Here is a 19,640-nt window from a genome sequence, read left to right on the forward strand (position 1 = left end):
AAAGAAATATGTGGAGTAAGGGAAGCCCTCCTCTGCCCTACAGCTGTCATTTTTTCAGATACACTGGATTCAGGTACTGAGGATTGTTGGTGCTATAATCCAAAGGACTTCAATTTTGATTAGAGCCACTACCCTGGAACAAAATCCTCACCTCTCCACCCTCCTTATGTCTTACCTCCTGGTTCATTTTCCTTATAAGAAATAGTTTCAGAACCAAAGCAAAGACCATGTGATGGTGATGAAAGGAATGACCAAAATCTATCTGATTTGAAGGTGACTGGTGAGCACAATGCATCAGTGGTCTCTGTTCTTTGCTTTTCTTCAGACAGACCCTGGGCAGTACAAGCAGGAAGACAGATGAGAATATGTGTCAGTGAACATGAATACATTTCCATCAGTTCAGCAAAACTGAGCAATCCAGTTCTCCCACTTACAGACAGCCATGAGATTCCGTTACCCAAGAAGCTTCCAGAGAGAAGGGCAGAGTATCCTAAATAGAGGGAGAAAAGTAGATGAAAACAGACATGCACACTTCCCATATTCATTTATAACAAACCTCTAGGAGAGGGGCATCCCTGTTTGTCTAGAAAGTCATTGGGTCCAGAGTCAGGATCCAAAATTGTTTTAGATTAAAGCTTTTTATTTTCAATACATATGCATGAATAATGTTTCAACATTAACCTTTGCAAAACCTTGTGTCCCAATTCCGCACTCCTTTCCCCCACTCCCTTCTCTACATGCCAAGTAGTCCAATATGTTAAACATAGTAGAAATTATATGTTAGGTCCAATATATGGATACATATTTATACAATTATCTTGCTGCATAAGAAAAATAAAATAAAACAGGAAAAAATAAGAAAGAAAATAAAATGCAAGCAAATAACAAAAAGAGTAAAAATGCTATGTTCTGAACCACACTCAGTTTCCCACAGTCCTCTCTCTAAGTGTGGATGGCTCTCTTCATCACAAGATCATTGAAAATGGCATCAATCATCCCATTTTTGAAGAGAGCCATGTTCATCAGAATTGAAGATCCAAAAAAAATTTGGACAAATTAGAACCATGAGGTAATGTTACTTTTTTTTTTTTTGGAGGGGGAACTATTTTCATCCATGTGGGGAATTCCCTGATACAGAAATACCTTCCCCTGATGCAGGAATTGTCAGGAATTGAGAGTTTTAGATTGTTGGCTAGGTCTTTGAGGAAGCATGACCTGCCTGTGAGAAAAAGTTTCTATGTCAAAGAGACAGAACTCGAAGCTTCTGGCCTCCAAGGCAAGCCTTGTATCACCCACTGCCCAATCTAACAGAAGATGCTAGGAGACCCAGACAACCCACTAAACACTCCTTCCCACATTAAACAGAATGGTATTTCCTATTTGTGTTTGCAATCCTCCACTCAATTCCCAACAAATTAGACGGAGTCCTTGCCCTACTAGCCTCTATCCTAATCCTCCTAATTATCCTTCTACTTCACACAGCCAACCAACGAAGCATAATATTCCTACCTGTATCTCAAACTCTATTCTGAATTCTCACTGCCAATCTTAATAGGACTGAATGGAACCAATGTCTATGGGCTAAAAAAAATGTCAACTTTTCAAAAAGACCTGACAGCCAGAGATTGCTGTCTATCTGTCTCTTCACTTGGGACCAATAGACTAGTGGATAGAATGTTGTTCCTACAGTCTGGAACATGGAGTTCAAATCTTAATTCAGGTATACCATAACTGCGTGACCTTGATTAACTCATTTAACACCTGCTTGTCTCAGTTTCCTCATCTATCAAATGAGGATAATAATAGCATCCTCTTCCAAGTGCTATAAGGATCTTTTGAGACAATACTGAGCAAGTGCTATGAAAATGTTAGCTGTTGCTCTCCCAGTGATCACTGGTATGAGATGCACTCCTGATTGGTGGAGGTGAATGTCCTGTGTTGCAGAAGTTGATGGGAGCAGAGTTGAAAAATCTTCAACTTGGGCACCATGTTTCCTGTCTCCACAAATGCAGATTATGTTCCCTTCTACAGATGGTCCTTCAGAATTATATCTAAAACATCTACTCCTCTGAAGTATGTATGAGGTTGAGTTCTTGTGTATAAAATGAGGTAAATTTTCAGAAAGATCTCCAGAAAAACAGAGTTCTAGTCCTATTTTAGAAATTTCCAACTCAGCAGCATTTGCCAAAAATTGAACTTTTGGGGGATTAAAGAAGTCATGGTCCCACCATAAATCAATAAGAGGAGCAGTGACAAAATTTCCAATCAGATCCGGGGATAGGGAAGGAATTTGTAACCAAACAATAGATGGTGATGATCACAGAAGAGAAAATGTTTTGTTTTGATTGCATAAATTGTAAAAGATTTTGTGCAAACAAAAACAATGCAGCTCAAATTATAAGAGAACTAAATAACTGGGGAAGGGGTTTTGGGAAATCTTTGCAGCATGTTTCTCTGATAAATTATTTTCAAGATAGCTGCAGACCTAATTCAAATACATATATATATATATGTACACATGACTTTTTTAAAGCATAAATGACCAAATGACAAAAAGTAGCTATTTTCAAAGAAACCCAAGCTATCAATAGCCATATTTTTAAAAATGCTCTAAATCTTGAATAACTAAATACAAATTAAAGCAATTCAGCTGTTTCATCTCATGCTTATCAGATTGACAAGGTTTACAAAAAGGAAATGATGGAGGGACTATGGGACAACAGATCCATTGATGTACTATTGGTGGATATATGACTTGGTCCAGAAAACAAGTAAAGTAGTTTGCAACTATACCCCAAATGTTATTAATCTGTACATCCCTTTTGACTCTCAAATACCACTTGTGATACTATTTACACCAAAGAGACCAAAGAAAGAGGGAAAAAACCTATATATACAAAATATTTTTATTTCACATTTTTCTGTAGGCAAAAAATTGGACACTTAGAGTGTATCCACTAATTGGGGAATGAGTGGACCAATTGTTGTATATGAAAGTAAGAGAACTATTGCAGAAGAAGAAATGACAAAATAGATGACTTCATGTTAATAACAAAGAACCTGTTAATCCAGAGGAGGTTCTATATGCAGGACTATGGCTTTTCTGTTTGTTTTCTCTTCTTCTTTTTGCTGAGGCAGTTGGGGTTAAGTGACTTGCCCATGGTCACACAACCAGGAATTGTTAAGTGTCTGAGGCTGGATTTGAACTCAGGTCCTCCTGACTTCAGGGCTGGTGCTCTACCCACTGAACCATCTCCTCCAGAAAAAAGACAGAGAGATGGTCAATGCTCTCCTCGCGATAACAGCCTCTTGTGTACAAATGAATCTTATTCAGAAGGTTGCATTGTTCTTGCTGGCTAGCATACAAACTCCGCCACTGGAAACGCAGTTTCCCAAGAAGCCACTGAATATAACGAATATCTACCCTTCCCTTAGGGCTGAGGTCCAATGGAACTCGATAGCTAGCCAGGTCCTTTCTCTCTCTAAAGGTAGTAGGGAGAATATGCTTTGCTTGAAGAAACTCCCTCTGTCTAAATCCTTTAGAGAGAGAAAGGACCTGGCTAGCTATCGAGTTCCATTGGACCTCAGCCCTAAGGGAAGGGTAGATATTCGTTATATTCAGTGGCTTCTTGGGAAACTGCGTTTCCAGTGGCGGAGTTTGTATGCTAGCCAGCAAGAACAATGCAACCTTCTGAATAAGATTCATTTGTACACAAGAGGCTGTTATCGCGAGGAGAGCATTGACCATCTCTCTGTCCTTGAAACAGAACTCCTTAGGTTCTCAGGAAGTACCAAGCACTGTAAGGACATGGCCTCTGGCAGTGTTCAAGGACATGGTCTCTTGGCATATCTTCAAGAGCATGGTCTCTGGCAACTTCACTGAAATATTTTACAATTGATGTGAAGTGAAATAAGTAGAACCAGAATAGTTTATATAGTAGCAACAACTTTGTAAAGACTAACAACTTAGAAAGACTTAAAAACTTAGATAGATGGAATAAAAATTATAATTCCAGAGAACTCATGTTTAAATATGCTACCAATCTCCTAGCAGAGAAGTGATAGACTCAAGGTTCTGATGGAAACAAATTCTCTATGAATATGGCTAATCCACAAATATGCTTCGTGTGAAGCATTTTTAACTGTATGTTTGACTATACATAAAATTTATTACCAAAGTTTTTGTATTGATTTTTCTTTTCCAATGGGGGAGGAAAGGTGGAAAAAAAAGAAAAAGATTTTTGTCACTTAAAAAATATTTCAGTTAGAAAAACAAAGTCTCAGAGGTACTTTGTATCACTAAAGCACAAAGAAGGAGGACACAAATAAGGAGTTGTGATTGTCATAGTTGATTTTTTTCCAGCTCAAATAAAAATGGAACCAGATAACCCGCTCAGACTAATTCAGGATTTTTCCCAGGCTGTCTGAGTTCCTGAAAATAAACTTCATTATTATTGAATCATAAATATTCATCTGGAGGAGACCTTAGAGTTCTTATGATCCAAACCCCTCTTTCTACATATGAGGAAATAGGATCAGAGAGGTCAAAGAACTTCAGCATAATCCTGATAGTAAGTGGAAAGTTTTGTTTTGAATACAAGTGCTCTAGCACCAGAACCAATCATTTTCCCAGTATATCATCATTGCCTCTAAGTAGCGAGAGCAAAGGGCATGCTGGGGACGTCTCAAGTTTCCAGGACAGCAGCCACTAATAGTTCTAGGTCTTTGGGAGGATGGAAATGGAGCAGGCTTATCTCTAGATTTCACACATTGGCCAGGGCTGCAGACTCTGGGACCCACACATATCTCACAGTTTTCATCTTTTGTGTCAGTGCAGAAATAGCCTGAAGAATAACTACACATAGTATTGGACATAGATAAACATTCCCTTCTGGTCACCAAGCCCAATTTTGAAAGGAAGAACAAAAGGAAGAAAAAGATATTAGATCACCCAGTCAATCAACATTTATTCACGCCCTACTATGTTCTGGGCACCCATTAGAAAAAATGATAAAAAGATAGTCTCTGGTTTCAAAGAGATCACAGTCCAGTGCATGTAAATAAATATATAAAAACAAAATCCAAATAGGATAAATTGCAAATGATTAATAGAGGAAAGTCTCTAGACTTAGGGGAGGAAGAGAATGGCTTTTTGTAGAAAGTGTGATCTTAGCTAGGATTTTTAAAAAGTCAGTGAAGTTACAAAGTGGAGGTGAGGTTAGGGAGAATTCAGGCATGAGGGATGGCTAAGAAGAATTCCCAGCTGGGAAAAACACAGACCAATGTCATAGATCAAATAGATGCTGTGTGGAATAGATGGGGTGGGGTGTGTAAAGTGCAATATAACTGGAGAGGTATGAGGGGGCTAGATTATGACTTTGAATTTTTTTTAGTTTTGCTGTTAGTGATGATAGAGAGCCACTGAAGTTTATTGAATAGGGTAATGACATGGATTTGTGCCTTAGGAAATTCACTTTGATGACTTAATGGAAGATAGTCTGGAATGGAGAAAGACTTGAGACAGTTGGACATCCTCATCTTTCATCAGTATCTATTACAAAAACCCAGGTGTAAAGCAAAAAGGATCTGTACCAGGGAGGATGCAGAATCAGAGGACAGAAGGGGATATAATTGGGAAATACTGCAGAGGAACTAAAGGGAGATGCTGAAACAAACTTTAAGGTAGAGTAAATAGGAAGAGTAAGAGAGAGTGAGGAGTTCAGGATACCTTTGGAGGAAACATTCATAGCTCCTGATGACAGCACATTCCACAGATTCATAAGTGGTGACTATCTTTTATGTGGGTTTTTTTCTTCCCACCGAGATTAAAATCCTGGAGGGCAGCAGCAAAATCTTATAGGTCATCTAGTTTGTTCCATTTGCAAACAGGAATCCCTTCAATACCATTCCCAACAAATGATTTCCTAAATTCTGCTGGGGAAGTTCCAGTGAGGGGGGACACTGAGATACACCAACTTTATCTTCAGATGCTACCCCAGATCCTTTTTGGCTGAGGGATCCTGAGAGGTCATTCTAGGCTGCTCTAATGATTTAAGTTTCAGGCAAAGCACCACATGCTTTGATAGGAGTATTCTTCCCATGGCAAATAAATCACAGGCCTGGCACCCCTACCATCCTTCAAAAATGAAAAAAAGAAAGCAAAGAGCATTCAGTTGAGGCTGAGCAGAATGGTTACTGCCCTCAAGGGCATTCTACTTGCATAGCATCAAAGATCACATTTCCTCAGTGAAAATATAGTATCTTTTGCCTTTCTGGATATCCCCAGCAGTTAGCACAGTGCTGGGCCCTTAATAAGATTATTTCTTCCCATCTTTCTTCTTCCCTCTCTCACTTCATTTCTTCCTAGCTGATACTCTTTCCTCCCTCCCTTTCTCCCTCCCTCCCTCCCTTCCTTCCTTCCTTCCTTCCTTTCTTCCTTCCTTCACAGCATTTAGTTTAGTACTAGACAGAATTTTATGTGTATACATACACACATTTACACACACACACACACACACACACACACACACACATACACATCCTGATGATCTCCCCTCAGCAAGAGGGGGTCCACTAAAGAGACAGTTGGCTTTCAGTGAGTTGCAGCTGAGACTGTTGTTGTTGTTCTTTGTCCTTCATTCTTGAAAATCACCATGACATCAGGGAGGTGATGCTATGACAAAAGAATGAATTGCATTTGAGTGAAGGAGGGCTGTGCATGGTCACCCTTTTTGCAGGGAAACTTCAGTACTCATGGTCAAGCAGGCTTTGGGTTAGATCCAGAATCCTAGCTGATTCCAAGGCTCCTGAAAATCTTCTTACCAGGATCACACACTTTACACTGAAAGCATTTCTTCAGGACATACTCCTGTGCTGTGTAGGTCCCACGATCACAAGGCACACACATGGCTCCTCTCATTATACTGCATATCCCATGAAGCCTGTATCCTAATAGTATCAAAGAGTCAGCATCAAGAACATCACTCCATTCCAGTCCTACTCTCTCCCCACTACCACCCTGACACCTCCACATGCATATCCTAATCCAGACTCAAGAAACTACCAATGCCACCTGTGGACTTAGTTAGGATGGTTCACTATGAAAATTAGGAGAGAACACATCCATCCTCCAATCCACAGAGTCATAGAACCTAGACAGTCAAAACCCAAAGGAAATGCAAATCAAGAACTTAGGCTGTCAGAACTAGGAGGGGCCTCAGAACACAGGAATCAGAGTTGGGTGGGCAACACAGAATGCTAGAGGTTGAATGGCTCCTAGAACAGAGAATGTTAGAAGAAGGAGATAACTCAAGAGTAGAGAATGGCAGAGCTAGGAGGGAATTCAGAACATAAGATTCAGAGACAGTAAGACAATTTCAGAATGCAGAAGTCACCTTATCCTATCCCCTCATTTTATAAATGTGGAAATTAATTGACTGCCATAAAATTCACATAGGTAGTGAGGGGATGTGCCAGAAATTAAACTGGTCCCTAAGATCCCATCCTATTCTAACATGTGGTAGATTTAAAAGGTCCAGAATCTTAGGCCCTATTTGGGCTGGCCTTAATGGTCACTGCAATGGAGAAAAGGGAGAAAATACAAAGGAAGGAGAGTTGTGTTTTAGAATTCACATGGACACATGATGCAAGAAAGAGAGCCTGAAGGAGACAGACATTTACAACAAAAAGAAGGTAATTTGTCCTAGAGGAAGAAACTCTTACTTACTTGAATGGCAAGGATAGCAGCACTCCCCATCAACCTGATGCTGTCCCACCATACATTTCTGTGCAAGAGCTGAAAGCATGAGCCGAGTAGTTAAGAACATTCTGAACATCTTGGGTAAAGAAAGGGATGATGAGGGCAAGGGAGAGAAAGTGGTTTACAGTGTCAGAAAAACAGTGCCTAGTCTTGACCCTGTCACTCACTTCTAACTTATTTAGACTAGCCATTTACTCTCTTGGGGCCTCAGTTTCCCCATCTGTAAAATGAAGAGAGGGGACATGAAGGCCTTATTTCTAGCTCCGAACTTAAGATCTAGATTTGATTAAATTTCTCAGAGAGAGAATCTACCCAGCCTGTTTTCAAAAAGTGCAAACCTGGGAAGCCTAGGTAGGAAAAGGAAGATGGAAAGAATGTAGCAGAGAGACTCACAGATGCAGATACAATATAATTTTAATTATGAATAATTCACACTTAACGTAGCACTTTAAAAGATTCCAGAAAACTTTGTAAATTTTTCAGTTGACTGAACAATAACAACAAAGATGTGTTAGGCATAGGGATAAGGACTGGAGACAGAAAGAAAGGTTTAAGATGCTCCTATTCCAAACTGGGTGGGAAGTGAACTGTTCAAGGTCTTGCAAAGAAGGGGCTCTGGTTGCCAAACTGCTTCTCTTCCTGTTGCCTTGACTTCATTTCTGAGAACCTCGGTGCTGTCAAACAAGGGCCAAACACCATCACCTGCCTGCCCTTTGGTTCCATCTACTTGACATGTATAGGGCAGTGTTGAGGAGAAGCCTAGTGAACCAAGTCTTAGCAGAGGCAGGTCAAACAAACTGGGGCCTGAAACAGAGGCATCCCCCTTTTCTTCTTTTTATAGATCCATCACAGTCCAAAGGAAGTAGATCTCAAAAAGGATTTTCCTTATGGGAGGAATCATTTCCCCAGGGGTGATAGCACCATAGCTCTGGAATTACAAGAAACCTCTGAGATCACCTACTACAACTCTCCTATTTTACAGATGGAAACATTGAGACTGCTATTGTTATTGCTAATGCTGCTGCTACTGCTACTACTACTACTACTACCACTGCTTTTCCCATTCCTATTGCTGCTACTACAATTAAGGCTGCTGCTGCTGTTATCACCATCACTACTATATAATATAATAGCAAATCTTAGAACTATTATAAAAGTGTATAAGATTGTTCATAAGTAAAGGATTAATGAAATGTTGACTGTTAGAGAAACATCAGGAAAATTATTGAAGCACTAAGTTGGGGTTAGTGAAAATTTGCTATTTAAGGTGAAAATTCCTGAAACTATAAATTTACTGTTGTTTTTAGTTTTTATCACCAGAATAATTGTCTGAATGGTCATTAAGTTAATAGTAGAAAATGGTACATGCTGCTGTCTTGGAATTGGATAAAGGTGGATATTTGTACCTGGAAAAATTTTTGGAATGACCTTAGACATGTCCTAGGTAGGATGTCCCTGACTCCATTTTCCCATTATGTTCCCATTCCTTTCTAAAAAGGAAAATTCCCAACGTGATTAATTCTGAGCCTTCCCTTTGAACTACATACTTTTTAGAAGATGATTTTTAGAAGATGTTTTGAGCCCTTCTGGACAGTTAATATGAACGATTGTGATGCTCTCTGAGTAAATCTAAAATTCTCTTGTTATGTTAGGCAACCACAAAACCAGATCGAGCCTGCATAGACATCCTGAGTTATGAGCATCCAACTCTTTTGTGAGCTTAGTCTTATCTTTGGATCTGCCCTACTTACCTGCAGTCTTGAGAGAAATTAAGATTCACACAATTTGATTGTTTGTCTTTCTTAAACTGAACTCAGGGTAAAGATTGACAATGTACACAGGCATACACACACACACACACACACACACACACACACACACACACCAGTTAAGTCCCAAGATTTGCATCAGAGTTTTCCTGAAAGCAGCTACTTTGGAGGACACTGGGCATCAAGTAAATAAAATATCATGGCAGTGTGACCTGCAGCAAATTCCCTAACCTTTGTTTCCTTGGCAGCTCTCTAAAATTGTAAATTGTAGAGAAAGTACTGACCTGTATCAATGCAATTTTCTACTTCAAGAGTGCACTCCCAAGCCCAGTTTCTCTTCCTATCTCCAATTTTTTAATTTATTTTCACTTCATATTGATCCCTCTCCATATCTGTTCTAATTATGGACTCCTTAGAACATAGTATAAAAAAGGAAAAGAAATGATATTTTGTAGTAAAGATATGTTGTTAATTTTCTCTATCTGCTCTCCACTCTTCTCCCTCCTCTTCATATCACTAACTTCAAAAGGAAAGCTTCAGGACTTTGTCTTCCTTTTGTGTCCAGTCTACAGGCAAGGAGAGGGTGGGAAGGCAATGGGGAGAAAGGAATGAGGAAAGAGGGCACAGGGTGTCAGGGAATGAGGAAAAGGAGAATGGAAGGGAAAGACTGAGTAAGGTGAGGAGGAAGAGGGAACCGGGAAGGTAGTCGAAATGGGAATCAGGAGGGACTTCCGGTTAAGATGGCGGAGAGGAGGCACATAGCTGTGTAAGCTCTACGCTTTCTCTCACTATCCATTTCATTACAAGCCTCTGAATTAATGCTTGACTGAAAAAAAACCCACAAATAGTTACCAAGAGAAGCCATCCTTGAGATTCGCCAAGAAAGGTCTGTCTTTACTGGAGGGCTGGGATGGTTTTAGATCGGGCGCAGGCGGCAGGCAGTGGCAGTGAGAGCACGGGAGCAGACTGGAGAGGGGGTGGGGAGTGATCACCGCCGTCTCTGCGGGGAGAGCTTCGCTACAGGATTAGATACTTTGCTTCGGCAGCAAGTCAGCAGCCCAGCAGAGAAGCTAAAAACACCGGGGTTGAAGAATACAACCCCAAACAGCTGGAGTCTCTCGGGACCTGGGCACCCCCCCCTTATCTCCCCCCCCCCCCAGTGACTCAGCACGCTCTGGGATCTCAGAGCACAGGCACAGCACAATCCTGCTAGTGCCTCACTGCTGCCCCCCGCAGTCGGGAGAGGAAGCTCGGTAACACACCCAGCCCCTCCCCCAAAGAAAGACTCCAGTTTTTTTCTGTTTTTCTTTTTGCTAGTTTGTCTTTGATTATTAGACAGAATGAGCAAGAAACTGAAGAGGACTTTAACCCTTGACAGCTTCTATACAGATAGAGAGCAGACTCTAAATCCTGAGGAGACTAAAAACAGACTGTCTCCAGGTGAATCCCCAAAGGAGGAGATCATCTGTTCCTCAGCACAGATTAATTAGAAGTAATTAAAAAGGCTCTCACAAGGGAGCTAGAAGAAAAATGGGAAAAGCAGAGTGAGGCTTGGCAAAAGGAGAGGGAAGCTTGGGAAAAGGAGAGGGAGGCTTGGCAAAAGAGCCTGGAGAAAGTTAAAGAGAGAGTGGATAAAGAAGTAAAATCCTTGAAAAATAGGATTGGTGAACTGGAAAACAAAATTGGCTAAATGGAAAAAAATTCCACAGAACAAAAGAACTCAATGGGACAATTAGAAAAAGATTTTTAAAAAGTGAGTGAAGAAAATACTTCACTGAAAATCAGAATTGAACAATTGGAATTGAATGACTCAAGGAGACAAGAAGAATCAGTCAAGCAAATCCAAAAAAATCAAACAATGGAAAAGAATGTGAAATACCTTCTGGGGAAGACAACAGACCTGGAAAACAGATCCAGGAGAGACAATCTGAGAATCATTGGACTTCCAGAAAAACATGATGAAAAAAAGAGCCTGGACACTATTTTCCAGGAAATTATCAAAGAGAACTGTCCAGAAGTCATAGGAACAGAGGAAAAAATAAACATTGAAAGGATTCATCGATCACCCACTGAAAGGGATCCTAAAATCAAAACACCAAGGAATATAGTGGCCAAATGCCAGAACCCTCAGATGAAGGAAAAAATATTGCAAGCGGCTAGAAAAACCCAATTCAAGTATCAAGGAACCACAATAAGGATCACCCAGGATCTGGCAGCATCCACATTAAAAGATCGAAGGGCCTGGAATATGATATTCTGAAAGGCTAAGGAACTTGGTATGCAACCAAAAATAACTTACCCAGTGAGAATGAGCATCTTTTTCCAGGGAAGAAGATGGACATTCAACGAAGTAAGCGAATTTCATCTATTTCTGATGAAAAAGCCAGAACTTAACAAAAAGTTTGATTTACAAATATAGAACTCAAGAGAAATCTAAAAAGGTAAAAATTAATCTTGGGAACTATATTTTGACTATATAGATGTATAAAGAATACATGTATACCTTGTTCTAGAAATTGATGTGGAAAGGACATTGTACCAGAAAAAGGGTAAAGTGGGTGTAGTACATCTCATGAAGAGGCATAGGAAACCTATTATATCTGAGAGAAAGAATGGAGGGGGATGAATATGGTGGGTATCTTACTGCCTTCAGAATTGGCTTTAAGTGAAAAATCTTAAGACATATTCAATCTATGGTGAAACTTCTCCCACCTCATTGAAAAGTGAGAAGGGAAAAGTGAAAAGGGAAGGAATAAGCTAAGAGGAAGGGATTACGGAAACTGGGAGGGAAAGGGGTAAGATAGGAGGAGGAACTCTAAGGCGGGGGGAGGGATATTAAAAAGGGAAGGCTGTGAGAAGCAAGTGGCACTCACAAGCTTAATACTGGAAAGGGGGGAAAGGGGAAAGAAGGGAGAAAAGCATAAACCGGGGTTAACAAGATGGCAAGTAATACAGAATTGGTCATTCTAACCATAAATGTGAACGGGGTAAACTCCCCCATAAAGAGGAAGCAGTTAGCAGAATGGATTAAAAGCCAGAATCCTACAATATGTTGTTTACAGGAAACACACCTGAAGCAGGGAGATACATGCAGGTTAAAGGTAAAAGGTTGGAGCAAAATCTACTATGCTTCAGGTGAAGTCAAAAAAGCAGGGGTAGCCATCCTGATCTCAGATCAAGCTAAAGCAAAAATTGATCTAATTAAAAGAGATAAGGGCACTATATCTTGCTAAAGGGTAGCATGGATAATGAAGCACTATCTATATTAAACATATATGCACCAAGTGGGGTAGCATCTAAATTCTTAAAAGAGAAATTAAGAGAGCTGCAAGAAGAAATAGACAGTAAAACTATAATAGTGGGAGATCTTAACCTTGCACTCTCAGAATTAGATAAATCAAACCAGAAAATAAATAAGAAAGAAGTCAAAGAGGTAAATAGAATACTAGAAAAGTTAGATATGATAGATCTCTGGAGAAAATGTAATGGGGACAGAAAGGAGTACACCTTCTTTTCAGCAGTTCATGGAACTTATACAAAAATTGACCATATATTAGGACATAAAAACCTCAAACTCAAATGCAGTAAGGCAGAAATAGTAAATGCATCCTTTTCAGACCACGATGCAATGAAAATTACATTCAACAAAAAACCAGGGGGAAGTAGACCAAAAAATAATTGGAAACTAAATAATCTCATGCTAAAGAATGATTGGGTGAAACAGCAAATCATAGACATAATTAATAACTTCACCCAAGAAAACGATAATAATGAGACATCATACCAAAATGTATGGGATGCAGCCAAAGCGGTAATAAGGGGAAATTTCATATCTCTAGAGGCCTATTTGTATAAAATAAAGAAAGAGAAGGTCAATGAATTGGGTTTGCAACTAAAAATGCTAGAAAAGGAACAAATTAAAAACCCCCAGTCAAACACTAAACTTGAAATTCTAAAAATAAAAGGAGAGATCAATAAAATTGAAAGTAAAAAAACTATTGAATTGATTAATAAAACTAAGAGTTGGTTCTATGAAAAAACCAACAAAATAGACAAACCCTTAGTAAATCTGATTAAAAAAAGGAAAGAGGAAAATCAAATTGTTAGTCTTAAAAATGAAAAGGGAGAACTCACCACTAACGAAGAGGAAATTAGAGCAATAATTAGGAGTTACTTTGCCCAACTTTATGCCAATAAATTCGACAACTTAAATGAAATAGAAAAATACCTCCAAAAATATAGCTTGCCCAAACTAACAGAGGAAGAAGTAAATATCCTAAACAGTCCCATCTCAGAAAAAGAAATAGAACAAACTATCAATCAACTCCCTAAGAAAAAATCCCCAGGACCAGATGGATTTACATGTGAATTCTACCAAACATTTAAAGAACAATTAACTCCAATGCTAAATAAACTATTTGAAAAAATAGGGATTGAAGGAGTCCTACCAAACTCATTTTATGACACAGACATGGTACTGATACCTAAACCAGGTAGGCTGAAAACAAGAAAGAAAATTATAGACCAATCTCCCTAATGAATATTGATGCTAAAATCTTAAATAAAATATTAGCAAAAAGATTACAGAAAATCATCCCCAGGATAATACACTATGACCAAGTAGGATTTATACCAGGAATGCAGGGCTGGTTCAATATTAGGAAAACTATTAGCATAATTGACTATATCAATAACCAAACAAACAAAAACCATATGATCATCTCAATAGATGCAGAAAAAGCATTTGATAAAATCCAACATCCATTCCTAATAAAAACACTTGAGAGCATAGGAATAAATAGACTTTTCCTTAAAATAGTCAGGAGCATATATTTAAAACCATCAGTAAGCATCATATGCAATGGGGAAAAACTGGAACCTTTCCCAGTAAGATCTGGAGTGAAGCAAGGTTGCCCTCTATCACCATTATTATTTAATATCGTATTAGAAACACTAGCCTCGGCAATAAGAGTCGAGAAAGATATTAAAGGAATTAGAGTAGGCAATGAGGAAACCAAACTATCACTCTTTGCAGATGATATGATGGTATACCTAGAGAACCCCAGAGATTCTACTAAAAAGCTATTAGAAATAATTCATAATTTTAGCAAAGTAGCTGGCTACAAAATAAATCCCCATAAATCCTCAGCATTTTTATACATCTCCAACAAAACCCAACAGCAAGAGATACAAAGAGAAATTCCATTCAGAATAACTGTTGATACCATAAAATATTTGGGAATCTATCTACCAAAGGAAAGTCAGGAATTATATGAGCAAAATTATAAAAAAGTCTCCACACAAATAAAGTCAGACTTAAATAATTGGAAAAATATTAAGTGCTCTTGGATCGGCCGAGCGAACATAATAAAGATGACAATACTCCCTAAACTAATCTATTTATTTAGTGCTATACCAATCAGACTTCCAAGAAAATATTTTAATGAAACAACAAAATTCATATGGAACAATAAAAAGTCGAGAATCTCAAGGGAATTAATGAAAAAAAAAAATCAAATGAAGGTGGCCTAGCTGTACCTGATCTAAAATTATATTATAAAGCAGCAGTCACCAAAACCATTTGGTATTGGCTAAGAAATAGATTAGTGGATCAGTGGAAAAGGTTAGGTTCACAAGACAGAATAGTCAACTATAGCAATCTAGTGTTTGACAAACCCAAAGCCCCTAACTTCTGGGAAAAGAATTCATTATTTGATAAAAACTGCTGGGATAATTGGAAATTAGTATGGCAGAAATTAGGCATGGACCCACACTTAACACCATATACCAAGATAAGATCAAAATGGGTCCATGACCTAGGCATAAAAAATGAGATTATAAATAAATTAGAGGAACATAGAATAGTTTATCTCTCAGACTTGTGGAGAAGAAAGAAATTTGTGACCAAAGATGAACTAGAGACCATTACTGATCACAAAATAGAAAATTTTGATTACATCAAATTAAAAAGCCTTTGTACAAACAAAACTAATGCAAACAAGATTAGAAGGGAAGCAACAAACTGGGAAAACATTTTCACAGTTAACGGTTCTGATAAAGGCCTCATTTCTAAAATATATAGAGAACTGACTCAAATTTATAAGAAATCAAGCCATTCTCCAATTGATAAATGGTCAAAGGATATGAACAGACAATTTTCAGAGGATGAAATTGAAACTATTACTACTCATATGAAAGAGTGTTCCAAATCATTATTGATCAGAGAAATGCAAATTAAGACAACTCTGAGATACCACTACACACCTGTCAGATTGGCTAAGATGACAGGAAAAAATAATGATGAATGTTGGAGGGGATGCGGGAAAACTAAGACACTAATGCATTGTTGGTGGAGTTGTGAATGAATCCAACCATTCTGGAGAGCAATCTGGAATTATGCCCAAAAAATTATCAAATTGTGCATACCCTTTGATCCAGCAGTGTTTCTATTGGGCTTATATCCCAAAGAAATACTAAAGAAGGGAAAGGGACCTGTATGTGCCAAAATGTTTGTAGCAGCCCTATTTGTAGTGGCTAGAAACTGGAAAATGAATGGATGCCCATCAATTGGAGAATGGCTGGGTAAATTGTGGTATATGAATGTGGTGAGCTTTTTCTTCTCAAAACGCAGCCAGGTGATAAAAGTTCAGATCTTTTATTATCTCCAATATAGCCCGGTTAGCTTAGAGGCCTATCTCTCTGCTTGGTTCCAAGAGCTCCCTCCGAGTGTCACCAAATCCAAAGGTCTGGTCCTTCAGCCTCTGCCTCTGCTTTCTTCAGCCTCCAGCCAGCTCCAATCTTCATGTCATTCCGGTGAAATCTCGACTTGTAGCTTCTTCACTCTGAAGAACTTCTTCGACTGGCCCATTGGCCTATTTATGCTCCTTCCAGAGAGAGGGATTATGGGTTTTCTCCCATAGTGCTCTCTGGCCCAAAGAGCTTCAAGGGAGGTGTGAACTCATTGAACTCCAATGAGTAAAGGTGTGAACACAAGCCTTGTATTAATTAGTTCTACTTAGTACCTTGTTTCAGGTTCTGCCCAAAACATCTTCTTGTAAGATTAGATCAACTCTAATTAGTTAGCAGTTTGTAAGGATTCCAACATATGAATGTTATGGAATATTATTGTTCTGTAAGAAATGACCAGCAGGATGAATACAGAGAGGACTGGCGAGACTTACATGAACTGATGCTAAGTGAAATAAGCAGAACCAGGAGATCATTATACACTTCGACAACAATATTGTATGAGGACATATTTTGATGGAAGTGGATTTCTTTGACAAAGAGACCTGAGTTTCAATTGATAAATGACGGACAAAAGCAGCTACATCCAAAGAAAGAACACTGGGAAACGAATGTGAACTATCTGCATTTTTGTTTTTCTTCCCGGGTTATTTATACCTTCTGAATCCAATTCTCCCTATGCAACAAGAGAACTGTTCAGTTCTGCAAACATATATTGTATCTAGGATATACTGCAACATATCCAACATATAAAGGACTGCTTGCCATTTAGGGGAGGGGGCGGAGGGAGAGAGGGAGGGAAAAAAATCGGAACAGAAATGAGTGTCAATATCAAGTAATTATTAAATAAAAATTAAATTAAAAAAAAATAATTGATCAAGGATGGACAAAAGCAGCTACACCCAAAGAAAGAACACTGGGAAACGAATGTGAACTATCTGCATTTTTGTTTTTCTTCCCGGGTCATTTATACCTTCTGAATCCAATTCTCCCTGTGCAACAAGAGAACTGTTCGGTTCTGCAAACATATATTGTATCTAGGATATACTGCAACATATCCAACATATAAAAGACTGCTTGCCATCTAGGGGAGGGGGTGGAGGGTGGGAGGGAAAAAAAATTGGAAAAGAAACGAGTGCAAGGGATAATGTTGTCAATATAAAGTAATCATTAAATAAAAATTAAAAAAAAAAAAAAGAAATGGGAATCAGGAAGGAAAACAGGAAATGGCTGTGTATCTTCCTCTGAATTCTCCTCCCTGACTTCTAGAGCCAGATCTATAGCCATCCCTCCTTTCTCTCCTAGCATGGAGACTCATTTCTTGTTGGAAGGGAGGTTGAGGTAAGGAATTGGACAGTTGCCCCCAGACTTGGATTCTTAGCATAAAGCAGGATATGATTACCATCTATGTGGATCTCAGTCTGATGTGCTCGTCTCCAGAAAATAAATAGTTTCCTGTTCTTTAACCAAGGTCTTCAAAGACAGTAAAGTAAAAGTAAAAACTGCAAATATGTCAGCACACAAAACTAAGTTCTCTCTGAAGAAACAACTCTTTTCAAAGATGTGGCCACAACTCACAAAAAAGCATAATAAGAGTGAATTTTTAAAGAAGGAAATAAGCTATTGATAATCAGAAACTTCAAAATACCCCCTATTCCTTGAGCTTAGGGAGAGAATGTGCCTTAGGTCAGTTAGATAGTGTAGTGAATAGAATGCCAGGACTAGAGTGAGGAAGACGTGAGTTTAAATCTGACCTTGGACACTTACTAGCTGTATGACACTGGGAAAGTCACTTCACCTTGTTTACCTCAGTTTCTCTGTCAAAGAAATGGCAAACCACCTTAGTATCTTTGTGGAAAATATTTCAAATGGGGTCATGAAGAACTAGACATGAGTGAACAACAATAATGGAGTTGTGTACAAAGACAAGAAGAAGCCTTACCATTTCCAGGCTGAGGGCTGGAGGCAAGGAGGAGGTAGAGGAGTAAGAGAAGGAAATGGGGGAGGGTCTAATATCTCATCAGTGACTTTCTTGGTTTCCGCTCCAGAGAAAAACATGTTCCTTGGGGGCAGGGACTATCTCTGTGTGTGTGTGTGTGTGTGTGTGCATGCATATGTAAACACATTCATACAAAAAAATATATGCTTCACTCTGTAATTAGACTCTATTAGTTTTTTCTCTGAAGGTGGATAGCATTTTTTCTTTTTTTTTTTTTTATTAAAGCTCTTTTTTTCTTTTTCAAAACATATGCATAGACAATTCTTCAACATTAGCCCTTGCAAAAAAAATTTCCCCTACTCTCCCATGCCCTCCCCAGATGGCAAGTAGTCCAATATATGTTAAACATGGTAGAAATATAGTTGAATCCAATATATGCATGCATATTTATACAATTATTGTGTCACACAAGAAAATCCCATCAAACCAGTGGAAAAAAAAGAACCAAACTAAAATGCAAGCAAATAACAAAAAGAGTAAAATATTATGTTGTGAATGACACTCAGTTCCCACAGTCCTCTCTCTGGGTATAATTGGCACTCTTCATGACTAAAGAATTGGAACTGGTCTGAATCCTTTCATTGTTGAAGAGAGCCACATTCATCAGAATTGATCATCGTATAGTCTTGTTGCTGTGTATAATGCTCTCCTGGTTCTGCTCATTTCACTTAGCATCAGTTCATGTCAGTCTCTCCAGACCTTTCTGAAATCATCCTGCTGGTCATTCACTTACAGAATAATGATATTCCACAACGCTCATATACCATAATTTATTCAGCCATTCTCCAATTGATGGGTACCCATTCAGTTTCCAGTTTCTGGCCACTATAAAGAGGGCTGTCACAAACATTTTTTGCACTTATGGGTCCCTTTCCCTCTATTAAGATCTCTTTGGGATACATGTCCCATCAAAACACTGCTGGATTGAAAGATATGCACAGTTTGATAATTTTTTGAGCATCCTTCCAAATTGCTCTCCAGAATGGTTGGATCTGTTCACACCTCCACCAACAATGTATTAGTGTCCCACTTTTCCCACATCCCCTCCAACATTTGTCATGATCTTTTCCTATCATCTTAGCCAGTCTAAGAGGTATGTAATGGTATCTCAGAGTTGCCTTAATTTGCATTTCTCTGATCAATAGTGATTTAGAGCAGCTTTTTATATGACTAGAAACAGTTTCAATTTTTTTGTTTGAAAAATTTCATATCCTTTCACAATTTGTCCATTGGAGAGTGGCTTGAATTCTTATAAGTTTGGATTAATTCTTTATATATTTTAAAAATGAGCCCTTTATCAGTACCTTTGAATGTAAAAATGTTTTCCCAGTTTATGGATCACATTTTTTTTTAATCAAAGGTCCTC

This window comes from Antechinus flavipes, chromosome 3, assembly GCF_016432865.1.
Source record: "Antechinus flavipes isolate AdamAnt ecotype Samford, QLD, Australia chromosome 3, AdamAnt_v2, whole genome shotgun sequence".
Classification (NCBI taxonomy): Eukaryota; Metazoa; Chordata; class Mammalia; order Dasyuromorphia; family Dasyuridae; genus Antechinus; species Antechinus flavipes.